Raw genomic sequence first — 24,638 nt, forward strand, 5'->3', positions numbered from 1 at the left:
GTATGTTTTATGGATTTTGTCAGTGAGAATTTGAAAAACAGGAATTTTGTCACATTTATGGATGGTTTTATGGATTTTGTCAGTGAGAACAAAAAAACAGGAACTTTGTCACTCCCTTCTTGTTGTTGTTCGATGCAGGTGTTATGAGTTTCCGGGAAACAGTATTTGTTGTTGTTGTTCAAGCCAAATGTTATGAGTTTCCACGGTAACAGTTAGAACACGTGTTTCCTTCTCAGCCAATCAGAGGGCTTTGTTTACATAACAATTTGACCTTGAGATTTCGTATATAACGGGCATGCAATGTGATTCAATTATCAGAAAGTATTGTGACACAATGGATAGAACAATTGACATAATTGATGAGCTTGAGGCCTTGGCAGCCACAATTTACCATGTAAGTACATTTTTTATTTTCAAATGAATTTTCCTTGGACATCCTCCAGTATATTCAGCTAAAACGTAAATATATTCCTTTACCCCCAAACCCCCCCCCCCAAACCATACAATCTTTATACTCAACGCAAAACGTAAATAAATTCTTTTACCCTCAAACCCCCTCCCACACTGTTTTACAATCAAATTCTCGCAAAAAGAAATAATTCTCTTTTCGTTAAATTCCTTCCTTCTATATTTCCAGCTAAAGCGACCACTGACTTTTGTCAATTTTTAATGAAAATGCCGCTCTGTTTTGACACAATACTCCAATGTGAGGCCTATAATTAGCTATCACCCTTTCCGGTTTACAAACGCGGTCAACGGAACTATTCTTCCGTCAAATTAAAACAATAATTAAGCTAGGCTTACACAACCTGTACGGAAGTAGAGAAACAAGTTATTTTCGAATTAGGGTCTAACAATATCCCCCCCCCCTCCCCCATTGTCTTACAATCCCAAATTCTCGCAAAAAGAAATACCATTTCGATAAATTCCTTCCCTCTATATTTCCAGCTAAATCCCCCCCCACTCTAATACAAACATCACTTTGCAATGAAAACGAAAATATATTCTTTTAACATCGAAACCTAACCACCGCAAAAAGAAATACCTTTTCCTTAAATTTATTCTTTCTCTGTGACATCCGTCGCTATTGTTATTAACCCGCTATGTTTTGACATAAGCTCTCCGCACAAGCATATAATTACTTTGTCATCCCTTTTCCGGTGTGTTCACGGTATCGGTCTAGCCAAAAGGTTTGTTTTGGTTGTCAAATTAAAACGATTTTAGGCAATAATTAAGCTACGCCTATGCAACCTGTATAGAAGTAGAGAAATACATTCTAAGCAAAATAATTGCTAACAATATATTTAGAACATTATGTAAAAGGGGGGAGGGGGCAATACATTGCTTCTAACAGCTTCGTTGTAAGTAAATTATGTAAAAGGGGGAGGGCAATGCCTTCAATTCTAACAGTTTCATTGTAAAGTAAAAACAAACTATTTCTTCGCATTAAAAGTAAGGGGGGATTTGTTCTGTAGACATGTGCACCCATTGACAAGAAAAGTCATGTTTAAATATATGCAATGTGTCTCTAGCCATGTTATTAATTTTTTCAAGCTTTCAATAAAGTTTATTTTATATTCTTGGGCGTGAATCCGGGATTTTTGTTGGGGGAGGGGGTTAGCGCTTTTATTGGTGACAAAATAGAAAATATAATTGCTTCTTCGTCATTTAGTGATTTTAGCTATAACATTTGAATAAAAGGTAGTAAGATATGCCTTTCGCTTGAATAAAACGCATGATTAACTCAATGAGAGGGTAGACATAGGGTGGTTTAATTTTCCTAAATTTAGGGGGGAGAGAATACGGGTTTTTTGCTTTACTAAAATGAGATAAATACTTTTCTAAACAAAATTGTATTTAATAATTTTCTTTCTTTAAAAAGGGAGAAATTATTTTGATTTGATTTTTTTCTTCTCTTCTTTAAGGCAAATTATGAAGAATTTGCGGACCCTATATCGAAGAGAGCTATGGCTGGCGCAAATAGCGAAGAATGCTCCTCACCGCCAGCCGCTAAGAAAGCAAGGGCCAATAATGCGCCCCTTGCGAGAGCTACTGTCATGCAATATGGTCGCTGGACAAAACCCTCTAGCTCCACGCTACTTGACCCAATGCAACCTCTCAGAAAACCAAAGAGAGAGTGGGCGAATAGCTACAATGCCGAAGCCCCACCTACGCAAGCTTTTTCAAGGGTCTCAGAAGCTGTCCCGACTGCACAGCCATATGATATTGCTGGCCCGGCTGCGAAAGAAATTAACGTCACCGGTCCCTCCACCCTCCAACACACGTTACCTGGACCTCTAATAGCTGCCCCATCGACGCTAGGTCAGGATGTTACCCTCCAACACGCACTACCTGGTCCTTCGGGCACCCAAGCCCAGACGGATTATGCGAATGTAAGCATTTTTTTCCTACCTATCTATTTCTTCCAACGTTTTTTCTTTTTCAATTCCAATATAAGCATATCTCTGCGAGATATTAACCCCTATTACATATCTAAATGTAATTTTTTACAAAGAAACCGCTCTTTTCTCTGTTGCTATCGCTTCACATATAGTTTAGATACTATTGAAACTCAAAATGCTATTCCGTTCACAATTGAATATTATCTTGCTTTAATCTTTGACATAAAGCTCCACACAAGCATATAAATAGATCTGTTTCATCCCCTTTTCCTGTTCTATCATTAGCGAGGATTAGGCCGCCAAGTCTAGACTTTTCAATGCTTTTAACATAATTCTATTGTATTAGCAGTGAATTGTCTGCAAAGTTAGGAAATTGGAATTCTATGTAAGAGCGAAACAAGTTATACCCCCCAAAATAATAATTGCTATTTATGTCATTACTGAAAAGAGGGGAGCCTAGTTGCCCTCCATTTTTTTTGTCACTTAAAAAGGTCACTAGAACTTTTAATTTCCATTCACATAGTTTTAAGAGAGATTATTCTTTTGTCACATATTGACGTTCTAATTTACACTGAATATTTCTATCGTGCCAAAGATTTTAGTGAGGGGGAAAGCGAGTTAACGGTTCTCGACATTTTGAAGTTCAAACTCGTTCATCTAACCTCCATAATTAAACTCATGTGTTTACTGAAACTGTATGGAATTAGAAATATTTCAACTTTTGAAGGGCATTATGTAAAGGGGGACTGGGAAGAGCTGTGGGAGGCGCTGCATGAAGCGCTACGGACCCGAGAATCGCCGCAGGGATGCGCCGCAGGGATGCGCCGCAGGGATGCGCCGCAGGAATGCGCCGCAGGGATGCGCCGCAGGGATGCGCCGCAGGGATGCGCCGCAGAGATGCACCGCAGGGATGCGCCGCAGTCTTGCACCGCAGTGATGCGCCGCAAAAAAAAAAAAAAAAAAACTTCTACGTAAAGCACTGTTTTAGATTATCTTAAGTTGAATTAACTAAATGGTTTTAAGCAATAATAATTTTAACAGTAGGGATGATTTGAAAATATGCTATTTTTTATTTAAAGGTCTGGGCGTTGGCCCCATAATCGCAGTTCAGTGAAGAAGGGGAGGAAGAGGCAACGGACTTTATAGACAATAAAACAAGGGACAATATCATTGAAGTACCTTTTAATATCGATGAGTTTTTAGATGATTTTCTTTTTAATGAAGAAGCTAGCACAGTTGAGCTGGTAGACTTGAGCCAAACACTTTGCAGCTTTTAGAGGATTTCACTGGGAACCCCCCTCCTCCAGCCTCCGATACCCTAACGAGTCCACTTCAAACGACTGAAGTGGAACAGAGTCCAAATATTGTTGAACAACTTGGGGGAGGGGGTACATCTTTCCCCGATTTTCTTTTGTCCAATACAATTTTAAATAATATAGTTGTTTTCACTGCGACGTTTGGGGATCCTTTTAATACACTTATGGGGGGAAATTTTGATTTTGATCCTGTAGAGATTGTGCATGCATATTCAGATAAAATTCGTGCACTACTGGAGAACCAAATTCAATTGTGGGGAGGTAGGGATTCAATTAAGGTGTCTAATGTTTTAAAGGTTTTCTATTTGAATGAGGGAAAAAGCGAGGTTTATTATCATTATATACATTCCGAAAAGCGTATAATTTATCCAAATTTAGAAAATTTTGAGGGTGTTTTTAGTGAGTGGCTAGGACATATTATAGCGCATCTCGAGAACTTTAATGAAAACGGGAGTGGATCAATAGTTTTATTTATTGAAAATTTCAGCGTTAAGATATCTACAATTAAGACATATGTGATTGTAAGAGGGGGGGGCAGGGTCGGAGACGACAGTAGTCTTAAATTATAATCCAGACCTAGTAGGTTGTAAAAGTGTCCAGAAGATCTGTTTTGAAACAGGTCAAAAGTGTTTCAAGTATGCTTTCCTCATATCAGCATTTCAGCCTCTAGCAGATGACGCTACCAAGAAGAACTTAGATCACTGGGCTGTACATGGGAAGGAAGGGTCCGATTTCCCAGTTGTAGATTTCTCTTGCTTAGAAGGAGAATACCCAGTAACGCTAAGATCCATTGACATTTTTGAAAGGGCTAATGCTCATTTAAATATCGGCGTTACTGTGGTACAGTATGAAACAGAATTTAAAGATGGGACTCGTTCTAAAAAGAAGGGGGTGGTATTCCGAGTACGGGGTTCGTCAGTTGATTTGGTTAAACACTGGGTTTGGTTATTATACACACCGCCTAGTCAACCGAACACAATCGGTCATTTTAACCCTATCACTGACATTAGTAGAGTTCTGGGGGAGGGTAAGCGTAGGGGGGAATGTTTCTACTGTCCAACATGTCTGTCTCGATTCCTTAGTGAAATAAAGCTGCGAAATCATATGAGACACTGTAGACGACATGGATATCAGACAGTGGAAACGGTTTCAGGGGATAGGGCTATTTTACGATTCAAAAATTTTCAGAATACCCTCCTCCAATGCAACAAAATATCATTAGACTGTGAAGCTAAGCTGGTAGAGGTGAATGACACCCAATATCCAAACAGTATCAAAGAACATCAGGTTATTGCAGTGTCCTAAGCACCTGCGCAAAGAGATAGTTCTAACACCATGCGGTTGTTAGAAATAGTTGAGACATTGGATGAGAATGAGTGCATGGTCAAGGCATTGACTAAACTGATTGGCACGGCTAATGGCGCCATTTCTTGTTTGAGAAATACACATTATCCAATGGTGCTGTCTGAAGAGGATCGTCTCGCGATTAAAAATCAAAAAATATGTTGGGTTTGTAAGGGGGAGTTTGTAGAGGAGGATAAGGGGACTAAAGGGAAAAGAGGGGGGAGGGGGAAAGTCAGAGACCATGATCACTTGTGGCAGGAAATATCATCTTGGGGTAGTAATTTTAGGGGGGTAGCGCATCAATCGTGTAATTTAAATGTTAGCCAACAGTTTTTTATCCCAGTTTTTATTCATAATTCTAACTATGACTTAAAATTTATTTTACCAGCACTGGCAAGTATGCACAGAGAGGGAGGGGGAGTAGACAGTCAATGGGTGAATATTTCATTTATCTACAATATTATTCCCAAATCGGCCGAGAAGTTATTGCTTCTCGAACTGAAATGGCAGGTAGTGGATAATGAGCGTACGTGCTGGAATAAAATCAGGTTTTTAGATTCTTTTAGTTTTTTCCCCAAATCCTTAATTCAAAAAATTCAAGTGCAGAAAAGCGACAATTTTTATAGCTTTCCCTTGCTTAAACAGCACTTTCCAGACAGTGAAATGTATGACTTATTAACCAGCAAAGGTGTATATGCATATGATTATTACTGTTCTGGCGCTCGCTTAAGCGAGGAGAAACTACCTCCAATTGAAGCTTTTCACAATTCACTGACCAACAGTGAATGCACAGCCGAGGATTATGAGTTTGCCAAGAAGGTGTGGGCTAAGGGGGATTGTAAAAATGGGTGGGATTATTGTAGACTTTTTTTTGGCCAGTGACGTTCTTACTCTGTTGGATATAGTCTGTAAGAATACAGACCAGATCTATTCAGAGTTCGGGTTAGATATAAGATATTATTTTTCTACACCTAATTTAGTGATGGATTCAATTTTAAAAATTAGCAGGGAGGAAATAGGCCTAATCACCGATGTAGATCAACACCTTTGTGTAGAGCGTTTAATGAGGGGAGGGTATGTCTTTCATGGGGACCGTGTCTTATCAACCGATCCGAGTGGACAAAGCACCGGTGTAAGGTCAAATGCAGTGTTCTTGGACATGAACTCGTAGTACCCTTCGGCAATGTCTCACTACTCTTTGCCATGTGGGACCTATCAATGGCTTGAGAATCCTTGCGAGTTCCCCGACATTAACACAGTCGAGGACAATGGGCCACAAGGATGGTTCTTTGAAATTGACGGTCACATTCCGCTGGCCCTTCACGAGTCAGTCAAAGATATTGTTTTTCCCTGTATCAATCGACCAGTGGCCAGGGACTCGCTGAGCCCCTACAATCGATCATTGGTTGAGGATATGGGGATGCATTGGACCCCCTCTAAACAGAAACTGATAGCTGATTTGGACCCTAAGGAGAATATCATTGCTCACCATGTGCTTTTGCACTGGATGGTGAACAATGGTTTCAAGATCACCAAAATACATAGGGTCCTGCAGTTCAATCAGAAACCTTATTTGAAAACGTTTATCGATACTTTTGTCGATAAACGTTCTAGGGCAAATTCAAAGGTAGAGAAGGAATTGTACAAGCTCATTCTAAATTCAGCGTTTGGCAAAATGTGTGAAAGCGTACGCAACAGATCTCGCTGTGACGTCGTGACTGACCATCTAGAGTGTGCACGAATTATTACCGACCCCAATTTTACATCATTCACGAGCATAGAGGCCGGCAAGGTTCTTCTACACAGGAAAAAGCGAAATGTAGTACTGAACAAGAATATTGCAGGAGGTAGTTCAGTACTAGAAATTTCAAAAAAGCTCATGTTGTCGTTCTTTTACAATGTGTGCAAGGTGCAATGGCCACGGGAGGGGGAGGTTCAAGTTTACCATGGGGATACAGATTCTCTGCTGTTAAAGGTAAATGGGACTGAAGATTTATTGGGTGATTTGCAAAATGGGGTGCACATCAGCTCGCGGATGGATTTCACCAACTGGAATGCATCTCTCGACCCCGAGTTGGTGAAACCTCAAGCCCCCAACCAATTCTTAAAATTAAAATCAGAGACGGGGAGTGATTTGATATCCAGGGGGGTGTTCCCGGGTCCCAAAATTTAGTGCATTGAACACAAATAGTGGGGGTGAAAAGAAGGCAAGTAAAGGGGTGCCTAAGCTCTTTTTAAAGAGCATTTTCAACATTAGCGTATACAAAGCTTGTGCAGAAAGTAGCTTAGTGGCAGGAGAACAGGTGCTTTCTCGTTACTCTCTACAGTAGAGAAATTATACCGTGAGATTTGAAAAGAATGCAATGTCGTGTATATCTGACAAGGTCTATGTGCTCGAGAATGGTGTGAGTGTCCTACCTCATGGTCACTACCGTATTTCAGACCGAGTTGAATGCGTAGACTATCGTAATCAACTTGGTCTGGATAAACTAATTTAACCAACTAACCAACGCCACTCAACCATTCATAAATTAACCTAACCAACTAATCTAACCCAAGCACTAACCACCCCCACTAACCCATCCACTACCCCCTAGCAGTGACGACAACTTGGGTTTTTCCATCGAGGCGCCCGGGGGGGAGGGGACCCGTCCCGCGGCTGGCGTCCGGGGGTGGGGGGCCCTACCAATTACTGTAATGTTCAACTGTGCTAGTTCCAAGTGTATTTTGTTGTTGTACAAAAGTGCTGTAGATGGACAAAAGTGTTTAAAGACAAAAAGTGTTGATGTACAAAAAGTGTTTATGGACAGAAAAGTGTTAATGGACAAAAGTTTTGTACAGAAAAGTGTTTAAAGACAATAAGTGTTTTATCATAAAGTATTATCATTGTTCAAGTTGAACAAATAGAGTTTTCACGTTGACAAAGTGTTCATATTGAACAAATATTTGTCATAATAAATGTTGCCATGAAATATTGCTGTTCTTGAATAGATAGATCTATGGGAAAATTACTACTTATTCATTGGACACATATGATTTACAGTTAGTCATAGTCTGACTGTTGTCAACAATATGTATCAATTTAAAACGCCCTTCAGATCGTTTCTGTGTGGCCCCTCAATGTCGAGGAAAACAACACTTTTAGCTAGAATAATTCAAAATTGCGATAAAATGTTTTTGGAAAAACCGAAAAAATCTACTATTGCTATAGTATTTGGCAAGAGTTTTATGATAAAATAAAAGCTATTATCACAGCCATACCAATACAATTCATAAGAGGCTTTGATGTTTTCAATAGTTTTGAACCGAACTCGTGGCTGATTATTCATGATTTGGCTGAATCCATTGAGCAGTTCTCACAGGAAATGCTGCAATTGTTCACTGTCCGATCTCATCATGATCACATTTCCATAACCCTAGTTCTACACAATCTGTTTCATCAGAGCAAATGTATGCGAACCCTTGCTTTGAATTGCACTATCTATATTATCTATCGAGTCGTTCGTGGTTATAGCTAACTTATAACTATAAATAAAAAGATATAACCCCGCACTCCAAAAATTATGTTGTCAGCGTACACTCAGGCGACTAGCAAGCCCTATGGTTACATTTTATTGGATATTAATCAGAACACGCCCGAGGATCTATGTGTAGTCACTGATATTTTTAATAATGAAATCAAAGTATATCTTCCAGTGAATAGTAGAAAAAGGCTATTTGTCACTGTCATGTCACTGAAGAAACTAGATGAAAAACGGCATTTATTTTCCGTTCTAAGCACTTGAGAACCCTTGCTTAGGAAGGCCATACTTAAATATGGGGTTGACAGTGATTTCATTAATATAATATCTGAACTTCTTTTAAAATTCACTGTGGGCATTGTTCAATTACCATAAGTATTTAGACTACAGAAACACCAACCTCGCACCATTTTCCGTGCCATGGATTGAAAAAACAAGGGAAACAAATTTAAAAGAGAACGGCTCCTTCAAGCAGGTGGTAGCTTTTTCACGCTTTTACTACCAATAATTGCAGGACTTGTAAACAGTTTTCTCTAGAGAATGGCAAAACCCTATAAACTGACACCATATGAACTTGTCCTCTCGCCCGTCGAACATTTTGAAGACAATCTAAACAAATTCATTAATGATGAGAATATTGCCGATGATAAAAAACTGCTTTTACTCCAAGATGCTTTGCGACGTATGAACGAAGATAGAATATATCATGAATTACCCGTCACCAATATCTCTAAATATGAACTCTCTCCGGATTATGTACAATTAAAGAAGAGGACTGGAGGTCAATTGTTTCGAGAGCTGGAAGTATATTATCACTCTCATATTAGGGACAGAATAAAAGATTACTATCATATTTCGTGATGTAAACTGGCGATCAAGTTCAGGTCGACAGCATAGGGAAACGAATTATAATTCGGGGAAAAAGTTGAAATCTAGTTGATTTAATTTGTGATATGGTGACGAACCGTAAAGGACTCTTATCCTTTGACAATAGTCTAAGCACCTTTCTAAGTGTATCAAACTTTCCCAAAAGTCTTATTGGCAATAAGCAAATTCTAAAAAAACTAAGAGAATATATTCCACCACCAACACCATTTAATAAACAAGAAGATTCAATATTTGAAAATACTAGCACCACTGATTTTACAGCCCCTGTGGTTGCTAGTCAAAAGCGAAGACGAATTGATTAGCCCACCAGTGTGCAAAAGAAGAGTGGACATTACACTACGTGTTTACGTTCAAAATGGATGAAGTTTTGAAAGGTATCTATGAAAATATTGGTGAAGGGGAAAGTTTAAGTTCTACCAAAACGCTATCTAAAGTTGTCTCCGACACCACATAGAAAAAAGCAAAAGAGTATATAGAGAATGAACCGAGTTACACACTACATCGGAATCATAGACTTCGCAGTAAACAATATCGTCAAACTAAAGCCTTTTTCCCTCTGCATATAATGCAAATGGATCTTTTAACTTTAGACGCAGTTCAATGGCGTCACAATGCACCCTACAAATATATTCTAGTGGCAATCAGTATCTTTAGTCGCTATGCCTATGCCATTTCACTGCGATCAAAGAGAGGTGTTGAAGTTGCTCGGGGCATTGAAAGTATTCTTGAACAGGATTCGTATAGAAAAATTCAATTGGATCGCGGAAGTGAATTTGTTAACCCTCATGTGAAAAAGGTTCTTTTGAAATATAATACAACACTTTATCATAGTCACAGTCCGATAAAGGCTGCATTGGCTGAACGATTAATAAGAACGATTCGTCTATTAATTTCAAGATATTGTACATTGAAAAATACACCGGCTTTTATTCATGATTTAGATAAAATCATGTTGATTTATAATCATCGACCCCATCGATACCTGTCCAACTCTAGCCCTCGGGATGTTCACTACAGTGAGAATACATTTAATGCTTTTCTAAAGCAATACTCCGATGGCAATGAGAAGAAAAAGAAGAAGAAATTCAATGTTGGTGATACTGTTCGATTTAATAGAACCACCAATATTTTTGAAAAGGGGAATTATTTATGGAGCACCGAACTTTTTAAAGCGTCCAAAATCCTAGATACCATACCCATAACTTATTGACTACGAGACACCAAAGATGATGAGATTCTTGGTGGTTTTTATGAATATGAACTGCAAAAAGTTAGAAACACTAGTGAAATTTATCAAATTGAAAAGATATTAAAGAGTCGTACTCGTAGGGGCAAGAAACAGTTGCTTGTTCGCTGGCTAGGATACAACTCGGATTTTGATTCTTGGGTCAGTGCTGAAGATATTAACAATCGATTTCTATGTGACTTTCAAGTCAAATGTTTCTGATCCTCTCTACAATGATCTGAATGAAACAAGTGATTTTTGGACAAAACTCTCCCCCACCATCAAATTCGACGGAAAGTATGAAGTGGCTCTTGTCGACTGTATTCTCAAAAATACTTATGATATCCTGAGAAAGGATCGTAAATATGAAAGAAAAATTAGACCCTATGATTGGCCGCCACCACCAGGTGATCAAGAACAAATTCAAAAAATGAATTGGTTGGATTATCCATATATTGAATTACCCTACGAGGAACTCCCCTGTATGAATGATTTATGTCGTTCTATTTATAAAAGAATTTCCGCTCGTAAAAAAGGAGCTTTTCATTTCAACTATTCAAAGGAGGAGGGCAAGATCTACATTAGTTCACCTATTGCCAGCGAAAAGGTTATTCTCAATGATAACCTAAAGGATGTTCTCGGCTTTAAGCTCAATATAATCAATGGTAAAAGTGCCAGAAACAATAATTTCATTTTTGCTGAATAACCACCTGCCTTCTCCACATACACTGGTATATTTCTCTACGCGTCATTTGTGGAAACATCTCGGGTTGGTAATTTAAATGTTCCCCTCCTACGAGTTCTTGAACGAAAAACCAATCAAGAACATATTCATCACTACAATATAAAGCATCTTCAGTATATCCCCGTAAACACTTCCTATTTGGAACTCTGTCAGTTCACACTAAGAACTGAATTAGGTGATCCAATAGCAATTTCAAAAGGTTTGGCTGTAATTACATGCCATTTTCGTCCTATCGTTCAACAACAAGATGTCTAATAGAAAAGTGGTATTCACTTGTCCTGATATTGACTGCTATGTTAATACTCTTAGCCCCAGTCAACATGGCAATGGAATGGACTATTACAAAGGGCGCTCGTCAATGTCTGGCTATGGTCTTGGCAACTGGTTTGCTAAGCTGTTTTGCTCTTCACTACCACTGGCTAGAAAATATCTTGTACCGGTTGCGACAGATTTTGCGTCCTCTACACTATACGACTGGGGCTCTGGCAAGGATTTTAAACAAAGTGCTACGGAAAATCATAGGTCCAGTGTGCGAACCCTTGGCGAGAAATTAAAACAGAATGGTAAAGGTTTAAAAAGGTCAAGAAATAATGCATCACTCATCAGTCTCTACTCAGGTCGGAAACGAAAGAAATCATCCCCTTTGCCAAAGAAAAGAAGGAAAAAGCCGACACGTAGTGTAACCAGAAGCCCCAGGAAGAGAATTGTTAGATCGAAACTTGATTTCTTCTCCTAAAATGTCCTACCTGCCGAATAAGGATTTTCAACCTTCAATAACCGCTTTACTGAATACGTTCAACAACTAAAATGTTTTCACGAGTTTAAATCACGGGCTATATGAACAATTCTACCCACTATTGGCATCCTCTGATAATACCAACATCCAAATTTAATCCGAATATGACGGCAATTTGAACTAATAGTCGGCATTTATAGATATGAATATGAAATTCTGGAAATCCGATAATAAAATGCCAATTCGAGCTGATGGGATATCCTATGAAAATTGTATACTACATAATTTATTTCGTCAAATAGTGTCTACATCAATGGCACGCTGGTGAGCACAAGCAACAATCTCTCCAACTATGCCAGCTATATCCAATTCATGTTGATGACATCAAAGTCATGCAAGGAATTGAGATGTACCTCCACTGGATATGAATATATTACAAGTGTTGATAGCACAGACGTACTTAAAAATGATACAGCTAGTGAATTATACTTAGTTGGAAAAATATATCATGAAATGTTTAATATACCTCAAAGGCTCCCAGCCAATGTTAAAGTGGATATAAAATTGACGCTTGCACCATCTAATTTCATATTGAGAAAAGAACTTGCTGCCAATCCCGATGTAAGTCTCTCCCTCACCTCTGCAATACTTCATGTACGCAAACAGCAGGTTATGAGTTCTGTTGCTTTGGCCGTGGAAAAACTGAGAGTCAATGGAAAAAATATTAAATTACTTGTTCCTAATGCAATCACCAATCAACGTCATATTGCCATGGGGTCACGCACCTTCACCGATTCATCCTTTATCAATGGTGAAATCCCCTCGAAATTGGCATTGGCATTTGTAAAGAGCGCCAGTGCAATAGGATCATGGACCGAATACCCACATAAATTCGAGATGTTTGGACTTTCATCTCTTGTGTGCACAGTAAACGGTATCCCACTCTGCAATCTATCTTTTGATAAATCCTATAGAACATTGTATGAGTTGACCATGCAAACCCTAGATCATGATTCGCAACTATTTGAAAATGGTATAACCGAAGAAATGTTTGCTAAAACACATGGTATCATTGTATTGGGTTTGTCTGGTACACAGGATATGAGTATAGTGCGTACGGGGACTGTGCGTTTAGAGTGTACATTTGCCAACCCATTGGCTGAGAGTATTGCACTAATCTCACTAAATCAATATGAAACCTATTGGGAAATCACTCCCGAAGGTAGTGTTCTACTAGACTTGGCGCCATGAACACCAGTCAAATAATCAATGTATTTAATATGGATCCCTACATGTCCCAGTACAAATCCTATTGTCTACCCTCAGACTATCTTGTAAAAATTCAAAGCGCCAACAATACCTTGATTATTGTTAATAGCATTTCGTTGACTGTGCTGACGGGTCATTGGCTATTTATCTATCAAACAATGAAAAATATCAAATTTTTTGATCCTCTTGGCCTACCTTATACTTTCTACAGGCCTCACATCAGCAACTATATTGAGAGCAGTGGGAAAACTATTATTCAAAATTGAAAGAGGGTGCAAGATCTAACGACTAAATGCTGCGGCTTCCATGCGCTACTATATTTTGTGTTCCGATGTCCTGGTTATACTTACAAGCAGTTTCTCCACATTTATGGTGACAATCCATGTCTGAACGACTTTCTAGTGGAAAATATACTTACAAGTGTATTTAATATTGATTTCAGTGCCCTAAGAATAAAGTGCTTAAAAAATGTTTGTGAATTTATTTATTAATAAAATGTATATATACAACAATGTCTTTAAATCTTCACTTTTAGATTTCTTCATCGGTGTATAGGTAACTGCCATGAACCACTAATGCTGGTAAATCATTTGGATTCACTGTACATTGATCCTGATTGACTGCAAAGTCGGGGTCACATTTTCTGCAGTACAATGTAACTTCACTCTTGTCATATCCCTTTGTATAGTAAATGATACTATTTGCATTCATATTATGAAATTCACGAGTTTCAATCTGTCTATTTGAAGCAATATCACATACTGTGTTTTCAAGTGGTGAATCACATTCGGTAACTGCCAAATAAAAATCACTTGGTTTATAGTCATAGTAGGCAGTGTCGTCACAGCGATGACGTAGAAACCAGATTGTCTTGTTACCCCAACAGTTGAATCGTAGACCAGATTCCTCTTCCCAGAATAATTTAAATCCACGACGATACCAATCTCGTAGAAATAAACTAAAATTACGTTTAGGATTCTTTCCAATCATAGGGGGGTAAGTACGCTCCCACTGATCACATTTATCATGGTGACATTTGGAGCAGAGGTGCCCGCTAGGGTGAGAGTCACACATCTCCTCAAGACATGAATTACATCCTTTAATTTGTACTGCATAGCCTCTATGTAATTTGCAAGGATTACATAATTTACACTTTTCATTATAGTCATCAATAATTGTACAATTCTCATATTGATTCCAACTGCCAAGAGTGTACATGAACACTGGACATATATAGAACATTTCGATTGCTGATGTTAACTCTCTCACAGCTAAAACGAAACTGATCCTCTTCGCTCGATAAATTCAAAGTGAAGGAAAGGGGAGAGGAGTGACCCTGTGACGCTACCTCATTCGAATGAGGAGTCATCTACATTGGCAATGAAAGTATCTCCACAATATGATTCTGCTTTGTTCTAATTAATATATCTATAAATTGGCTATAAGCATTTGAATCATTCTTTAAAAGTTTCATACAATAGTCTAATGGGGGTTATTCCAAATGGCGAGAAAATCATCATCCAAAATCAAATGTTTTTCCATAAACACTAGATTTCATCTAATTCTCTCTTTCTCAAATTTATTCATTTTTCAGTCCTTTCACTCTGACTGCTGACTCTAGACTGGTCAGAAAAGAAAGTTGGCTCAGAAACAACAACAACATTGACCTTGGCATTCGCTGAGAGCGTGCCCAAAACAACAACAATAACATTAACCCCATTAACCACGTGTTCCCCCTTATGACTCTATCGCGTGCTCACAACAACAATAATAACATTGACCCCATTAACCACGTGTTCCCCCTTATGACTCTATCACGTGCCCAAAACAACAACAACAACATTGACCTTGGCATTCGCTGAGAGCGTGTCCAAAACAACAACAACAACATTGACCCCATTAACCACGTGTTCCCCCTTATGACTCTATCGCTTGCCCAAAACAACAACAACAACATTGACCCCATTAACCACGTGTTCCCTCTTATGACTCTATCGTGTGCACAACACAACAACACCAACATTGACCCCATTAACCACGTTTTCTCTCTAATGACTCTATCGTGTGCCCAAAACAACAACAATAACATTGACCCCATTAACCACGTGTTCTCCCTAATGACTCTATAGTCCATGAAAGTGACAAAGTTCCTGTTTTTCCATTCTCACTGACAAAATCCATAAAACCATCCATAAATGTGAGAAAATTCCTGTTTTTCAAATTCTCACTGACAAAAACCATAAAAACATACATAAATGTGACAAAGTTCCTGTTTTTCAAATTCTCACTGACATAAAACCATAAAAACATCAAATAAATCGATCAACACACATAACCATCCATGAATTATGTAAAAAAAAGTTATAGGTGGCAGCAGGGTGTTCTCGTCGGAGTCAATAAGGCCCTTCTACTTGTTTGACAAGATTTGAGACAAGTAAGGTTTGACCTGAAGAATATTTAGCCAAATGAAACAAACACTTGGCAAAGAAAGACTGACTTTTTGCCCAAGAGAATTATATTCTAAAAAATATAAAGCAGCAGAAAAAAATAAATTATATGCCAGAAAATACTATATTCTATTTAGAATATAATGTTTGTGTTTTAATTCCTAAAATGTATTCTAGTTCTCCTCTAATTTTGCTTAATTTATACCCCTACTCTGTGTTTAATCAATAAGCTATCTAATTTTTGCTTGATTTTATTTTTGATTAAATATAATCATAATTTTTTGTATAGTCTAATCAAACAGTTCGTGGTAGCGAACTGTAAGTAAGGAGCGACCCGGCTCAATGGTAACCGAAACTCTAGAAACGGTATTTTGATACAAATAGATACATCAAAAGAATTATATTTTAATTCTGATTTCAAATATATAAGTTTCATCAAGTTTAGTCCTACCCATCAAAAGTTACGTGCCTGAAAAAATTTGGTTGATTTTCGAAACAAGGGGGAAAGAACCCCTAAAAGCTATAGAATCTTAATGAAAATCACACCATCATATTCATCGTAGCAGAGAACCCTACTATAGAGTTTTCAAGCTCCTATCTAAAAAAATGTGGAATTTTGCATTTTTTGCCAGAAGAAACATCACGGATGCTTGTTTATAAGTTTTTTTTTTCCCAGGGGTGATCGTATTGACCCAGTGGTCCTAGAATATCGTGGGGGGGCTCATTGGAATGGAAATTAAAAGTTCTAGTGCTCTTTTTAAGAGACCAAAAAAATGGAGTATACTAAGCCCCCTTCCACGCTCATTTTTTCTCAAAGACACCGGCTCAAAATTTTGAGATAGCCATTTTGTTCAGCATGGTCGAAAATGTTATAACTACGTCTTTTAGGATGACTTAATCCCTCGAAGGCCCCGGGGGGAGGGCTGAAAGTCATGAACTTTACCCATGTTAACATATAATATTGGTTATTGGGAAGTATACAGATGTTTTCAGGGGGAAATTTTTCTGGTAGTGGGGGGTGGGGTGGGTTATATGGTATGATCTTTTCATGAAGGAAGTTTTCCTTGGGGAAGGGACATTGCTATGAAGGGGGCACCGGATTTCCCATCACTATTTTAAAAAAAATCAGAAATTAAATATAAAGAAACAAGTTTTTCAACTGAAAGTAAGGAGTAACATCAAAACTTAAAACAAACAGAAAATATTAGCTATATTATTGGGTTCACCCCCTAGTCAATACCTCGCTCTTTAAGCCAAAGATTTCTTAGTACTTTCATAAGAGCTATTTATTCTAATTAACGGCCTTTGTGATTAAGGGGTCATTTTTACAGAATTGGAACAAAATTCAAACTTTAGCTTCAATCTAAAAAATGAAATTGTTACGTATATGAAGGGGTTCTCCCCCAAGTAAATACCTCGCTCTTTACGCTACAGTTTTTTTTAGTCCTTTCAAATGAGCTATCTGTTCTAATTAAACGGCGTTTGTGATTCAGGAGCTTGTGAATAAATTTTTTTTTTCTTTTAAAGTACGGAGTGTCGTGTTTACTAGGGGGAGAACCCCCTTGTATACACAATAATATATACGCAATAAACAAAACAATAAAAAAACAAGCGATACGGCTCAATAGTAATCGAAACTTTTATAAACGGAATTTTGATGTCAATAAATGTATCAAAAGAATGGGCTTATAATTCTGGTCCTAAATATGTAAATTTTATTAAGTTTAGTATTGCTTATCAATAGCTACGAGCCTGAGAAAATTTACCTGATTTTTTAAAGAGGGGGGAAACATCCCCTATAAGTGAAAAAAAAAATTAATGAAAACCACACCGTCAGATTCAGCGTATCAAAAAACCCTATTACATAGGTTTCAAGCTCATATCTGCAAAAATCTGCAACTTTGTATTTTTTGCCAGAAGAAAAATATACGAATATAGAAGTTCGTTATGTAAGTTAATTTGTAAATTACGTCAGAACCAAATTTAGAGACTGCCATTTTGCAAAAGAAAAGTAAAATTTTTATGCAATTTTTTTTTACTTATTAAATGACGGTGAGCCAAAATAAAAGCTGCATTAACTAAAAAACGATGAGAAATTAAAAAAAAAACAAGTTTTTTAAACTGAAAGTAAGGAGCGACATTAAAACTTAAAACGAACGGAAATTATTCCGTATATGAAAGGGGCTGTCCCCTCCTCAACGCCTCGCTCTTTACGCTAAAGTTTGACTCTTACAACTTTATTTTTTTAAACAATAAAAAACTTTAGCGCAAAGAGCGAGGCGTCGAGGAGGGGGCAGCCCCTTTCCTATACGGAATAATTTATGTTTGTTTTAAGTTTTAATGTCGCTCCCTACTTTCATTTTAAAAAACTTGTTTCTTTTATTTAATTTTATCAAAGGGTCATATGTGTGGTGGAGGTAGCTCTCTTGATATTTAGGATAGCCCTTGGAAATGCTATTAAAAACCAACAGGAATAAAAAAAACAAGTTTCTTTCGATGGAAAGTAAAGAGCGACTTTATAACGTAAAACAAATATAAATTATTTCGCACATGAGTGGTCTGTCCCTTCCTAAGCCAGTCAATTTTTACATTAAAGTTCAAATTTTTTTTCCGATCCTTTGAGAACAACTACTCAAGCACAAGGGCGTTCAACTCTAATAAGGACTTTTTTAAGCAATGTAAAACTTTAACGAAAATACTAAGGGTTATGGAGGTTTTTTTATATTTAACTTATGTTCAATTTATACCTTACCCAAAGTTACTCTAAATGCGAGGAGAACTACGGCTCCCTAAGCCTGACTCCCAAAATCAAAGTTTAATGTTTGCAAGACAATTCTTAAGGAAAATGAGCTTATTTACCGTGTTTGCTTTTCAAAATAAAATATGATTAGCCGATATAAACTTGCATCTCTGCTAAATTGGGAGCTGATTGGCGTTCACCCCTCGGTATTCATTTTGCATGCTTTATCTGTTATTGATCTTCCATAAGAGTACCCATTGTCCAATTATCCGCTTAGACAATTAATTAAAAAAACTTTTTTCACAAAATAAGTTTTCAAAGAAAAGTAAAGAGCTCCATTAAACAAAAAATGAGCAAAAATAAAATCAAATAATCTACCAAGCGTTAAACTACCACAAATCAGCATCGATAAATAAATGAAACTCAAAACGCACAGAAATTACAATAAATAACCGAGACGAACTCAAAATGAGCTGAAATTAACATAAGTTGGGCTCAAAACCCCTATGCCTTCCCAAGACCGGAACAAAATTTCTCTTTAATGAAAAAATACAAATGAATGTGTATTGTCAGTTTAATATACATATACTGCTATTTAGTAATCGAAAGGTTAATATTATTTGATTCATTAAAGTTATAATAGTAAAAACCTTTGGGGTTGTCATACTTAAAGATCTAATTTCCAAAAATTTTAACTAAGTTGAATAAAACGGCTATCTAAAAATTTCGATTGGATGTGTTTGGGGAAAGGTGGGCGTGAGAGGGGTTTAGTTGCCCTCAAATCACTTTCAACTATTAAAAAGGGCACTAGCCCTTTGAATTTCCAATCTAATGAGCCTTTTTTCAAGTTTCTACGACAAAGATTTCAATAAAAACCTTATATGCCCCCAGGGCATAACTTATAACCCTTGCTCTGAAGACTGTGGGGGGAGTGTCCTGCTCAAATGTATAATTTCTCGAACTTTAAACTGCGTGGAACAAAATGGCTATCTCGAAATTTTGATTGGATGTGTTTGGGGAAAAGGTGGGCATGGAAGGGGTGTTAGTTGCCTTCCAATCACTTTCGACTGTTAAAAAGGGCACTAGCCATTTCAATTTCCAATCGAATGAGCCTTTTTTGAAGTTTTTACGGCAACACTTTCTATAAAAAACCTTAGATTCCCCCATGGAATAACTTACAGCCCTTGCTCTGTTGGTTGTGAAGGGTTGTCATCCTCAAAGACCTAATTTCAAGAACTTACAACTATGTTGAATAAAATGGCTATCTCAAAATTTTGATTCTATGTGTTTGGGGTAAAGTGACTGGGCGTGAGAGGGGGGTTAGTTGCCCCCCAATTACTTTTGACTATTAAAAAGGTCACTAGCCCTTTCAATTTCAGATCAAGTGAGCCGTTTTTGAAGTTTTTACGACAACGTATTCTATATAAACATTATATGCCCCCAGGGCATAACTTACAACCCTTGCCCTGAGGGCTGTGGGGGAGTGTCCTCCTCAAAAACATAATTTCTATCTGGAAATCAACTACGCTGAACAAAATGGCTATCTCAAAATTTTGATTGGATTTGTTTCGGAAAAGGGTGGGTGTGGACGGGGTATTAGTTGCCTTCCAATTACTTTCGACTATTAAAAAGGGCACAAGCCACTCCAGTTTCCAGTTGGATGAGCCCTTTTCAAGGGTCCTATGACAACTCCTTCGATACGAAGTGCCCTGGTATGGAAAAAAATAATAATAATACATTGTGCAGTTAAGCGCCTCTCTTTAGCCATTTGTCTTAAGGATATACGGTCTGGAATAACAGTTAGTTTAGATACTATATTTTTGTTTAGCTACGAATGATTTCTGTGGGTCAAGATAGGTTTTGAGTCTGGGAGGCTATATAAATTCCCTTCCAGTGTTTTAAGAAAGTTTGCACGATAAGGTTTGGCTCAACGTAGGCTAAAATTATTTTTTATGGGCATAAATGCTAGTGTAGGACAATTTCCAGTTGCGTTATCTATTTTATTACTTATAAAAGGCACCAGGTCCTTAAATATTCACTCGTATGAGCCATCTTTTAGTTATCTAGGACAATCGACTACGGATGAGCCTACGCGTGACTATTCTTTTCTGGAAAAGCAAGAAATTTCACATTTTGTCGATATTGGCTAAAGGGCTCTTATGCATGTTGCATTTAATTAGACGAGTATATTCTCCATCAAGACCGCTCCTCTTTTTTATTGTGGGGGGGGGGGGACTTAAATTTTATTATTAAAATATGCATATTTTCCCATTCTAATAGCTTTAATGACAATCAATAGCTCTAATAGCTATTCAGAATCACCATAAATATTAGATTTCTTGTTGTATATTATTTAATCAGAGCTTTGTTCTTAGAATTTTATTCTCTAAAGGGAAAGGTTGTTCTTTACTTACAATCTATTACTAGGAATCTTTTTATCCAAGATTACTTTATATTTGAGCGAGGCTACTAATCCCTCTTTCAAAGCCCGTTTTGTGCATTCAAGTTTAAAATTCGTATAACAATACTTTGAGAAGGGTAGTCACCCCTGAAATATTCCAAGCCCCAAATATTTAATACAAATGGGGGGGGGGGGCTCACAATGTTAAAAATTAGCTATAGTATCCTTGTATCCACCATTTTCAAGGTCAGTTTTGAGAAAAAATCCTTTCTTATAGGAATATCTCCTATGGAAGCCAGAACGGGGCCCACGGAGAAAAATCCCCTGGGAAAAAAGAATATATTAAAAGGTACGTTTGGATAAGAAAGGAACAAAGATTTCCATATGCATTGAAACCTACCTGAAAACGGTGTTCTTGGTAGCATTTGCTCGACTCCTTTCCTAAAACTTTCCTGGTAGCGCTCATGATGCCCTCCCCCGCAAAAAAAAACTCTCCACTGTATGCGCTGGTAAGCAAATGAATGTAATATTAAACGTTGCACATTTTTTTCTGCAATAATACGGGAGCTATGCCTACCAGCCACCCGTCTTAGCGGGCTTTGTCCAAAAGTACTCCTGTGAATGAATTAGATTAGATATAAATGCCTCCCTCCTCCAGGTTCCTGCTATATTCATCTGAGGGCTTATGGAGAGTTAAAACATTTAGGAATAACATTGTACGTCTTCAGGCTTTAGGCACACTCCTTCCCCGCCTTACTGAAAGGTATACCGACCCTGCTCATTTATAGCAAACGCTTAATTCAGACCATTGTACATAAGTTTATCGAGCCTCAAATGAATCAACTTCATTAAATGAAACATCAGAATAAGGGTCTATATTAACCGATTATTCTGTATGGATTTAATGCATCTTTACATCTTTTTGAAAGAATTCGCAACTCTGCAGTCTTACTACCTCGAAGACTAAGAAGCTCAATATGTAAATTCAGCCACAAAACGCCAAAAAACGCAGCTTTAGTAAGGACAATCTATTTTGCTGCTTATAGATGGCACCAGAAGTTTTAATTTTCGTTTAAATGAGCGTTCTCTCAATTTTCTGGGACCTCTGGTGTGATACGATAACCCCTGGGGAAACACAGCAAACAAATAAATAAACACGAATTCGTGAGCATTAATCTTTAAAAAAAATTCCAAAATTTCACATTTTTCTAAATAGGGGCTTGAAACTTCTGAATTAGGGATTTTTGAGGTGCTGAATTTGATCTTGGAATTTCATGAAGATCATTCCTCCTTGGGGAGGGGGGTATGCTCCTTTGGAAATCAGGTGAATTTTTCTCAAGCTCCTAAATTTTGATAAGTAACTTTGAATCAAACGAATTTTACACATTTGAAGTCACCAGTGTCTTAGCTCCGGGAAAATTCAATGTCAATACACTCCAGGTGGCAATACGGAGGCCACCTTGGTCATGGAGATTCAAACTGTGTTTATTTCACAGAAACTACTTTCACGCCTGCAGAAATCCACTCAGCAGTAAAACACTTGAAGAACAACAAAGCGGCAGGCATATGCGTGATATCCGCTAAGCTCTTGAATTATGCCAGTCCGGCTATGCTACTTTTGCTCCAGATGCTGTTATCTGAAGTGTGGTGCACTGAATGGATCATGACGGACTTGCGAGCTGGCAAAATCCTGCCCCTCTGAAAGAGAAAGGGGAGCAAAAGAATCTGTTCTAACTAGAGAGGCATAACGCTTCTTCCAGTACCTGGAAAGCTATTTGCTACTACCCTGCTGGATGGATGCACGAATATCCTCCAAAGAAAGAGGAGAGTCCAGCAGGCTTGGTCTATACCTGGGAGGTCCACTGTAGAACAGATCTTTATTATATGCCACCTAATTGAGAAGAAAAACTAATTCGGGAGGAAAGCATACCTAGCCTTTGTGACTTCAGAGCTGCGTTCGACTCGGTGGATCGCAACTCGCGCTGGATGATACTTCGATCTACTGGGATATCTGAAAAATACTGCAAGCTGTTTGAGAAGCTCTACAAAGAGACGGAGAGATGCATTAAGTCAACGTCAAACGGAGCACGACATTCGGTATCAAAACCGGTGTCCGCCAAGGGTGTACCACCGCCCTGGAACTTTTAAACTGTGTCATAGACTATGTCATGACACGAACTAAAAATCGCCTTCCCTTCCTTCTGCAGTTTGGAGATCGGATTCTGAAAGATGCCGATTTCGCAGATGATCTTGCTTTCGTTGCCGACTCAATTGACCAACTGACTGACGCACTGGAAGTCCTACAAGAAGAGGCATCAAAAGTAGGGCAGAAAATCAACTGGCTCAAACTAAGATAATGGCAGTTGAGCCCCCAAGCCCTGTCCTGCCCCCCGAGAACATAACTATCTGCAGAGCTCCTGTTGAAATTGTAAAAAAATTCACTTATCTTGGCCCCATACTGTCCAGTGATAGCTACATAGATAAAGAGGTATGCAGTCGAATATCAAAAGCCTCGTCTATCATCGGAAGGCTCAACGCTCTCTAAGGAACGCCGCACATATCTAGGCGCACGAAAATGCGAATTTATAACGCATCTGTAAGCTCGGTCCTACTCTATGCAGCAGAAACATGGCCCCTTAAGTTGACAACCCTTAATATGATAGACGTCATCCAGAAAAAATAGCTCGGTCGGATGGAATGACTTCGGTGGGATGATTTCGTGAGCATCGCAAGGTTACTTACGCTCATCTTCCTAGAGCCGTTCTCCATTTAGATAGTACAGCACAAACTCAGGTGGTTGGGACACCTCCTACGTATGCCGACAACAACCCTAACCAGATCAATTTATGATTTCGACCCAAAAGCTCATGGCTGGTCCCGTCCGAAAGGCAAACCCCGGACCAGGTGGAAGGATATTTTCAATAAATTCCTGGATATGGCCAATCTTGCTGTCGACGAGGCCTCAATCTTAGCACCAAATAGGTTAGCCTGAAGGAGAAGAGTTGTTACGCTCTCTACGCCACCCCCAACGTGGCAGGAACCTTAAGTCTGTACTATTGAAGTAATATTGGTATTGGTAGTGATAGAAAAATTAGTATTTGAATCAAACGTATTCTTATTAGTCAAAAATAAAACTTGGCTTTCTCAATAAATCAGATATGAATGGCCTAAGTTTATTTCCCTATTGTAATTCCTTATAATTGAACCGGATGCTGTAATTTCTCCAATATACATATTAATCGAATTGTATTTTAATGCTGATTTTGAATATCTTTGAATTATTTCATTTAATTTAATCCATCAAAAGTTATGAGGAATTAAGAATTATTGAACTACAAGTTCTGACGTTTCAAAGCTTTGTCTCCACAGCACAATCAGATCTGATTAAAGAGATACGAATTCTTATAGGCTAACAGGGGTTAGAAACATTTTTCTAAGCTGTGGCGATAACGACTTTTGGTGTTTGTAGGGATGAAAAAATGTGGCCTCTTCTTTCTCGAGCTATCTGGAGATCAGATTCCTTTGGGAGCATTTACCTTGGAGACTTACGAACTAATTACCTATTATTAGACTAGACGCAGACATATAAACGAAATAAACACAG

The 24,638-nt window shown here is 38.0% G+C and overlaps 2 protein-coding genes across 3 annotated transcripts in view; both read right to left on the reverse strand.

Annotated features, from left to right (window-relative positions):
* Positions 1–24,638, reverse strand: part of LOC148952624 (major facilitator superfamily domain-containing protein 6-A-like) — a 747,865-nt gene that overhangs the window by 152,256 nt on the left and 570,971 nt on the right. The gene's annotated exons all lie outside the window — the stretch shown is intronic.
* LOC148952625 (uncharacterized) overlaps positions 1–24,638 on the reverse strand; it is a 184,708-nt gene that overhangs the window by 146,759 nt on the left and 13,311 nt on the right. The window lies entirely within an intron of this gene.

This window comes from Artemia sp. Qi Xiang Cuo, chromosome 5 (assembly GCF_049724085.1).
Source record: "Artemia sp. Qi Xiang Cuo chromosome 5, ASM4972408v1, whole genome shotgun sequence".
Lineage (NCBI taxonomy): Eukaryota > Metazoa > Arthropoda > Branchiopoda > Anostraca > Artemiidae > Artemia > Artemia sp. Qi Xiang Cuo.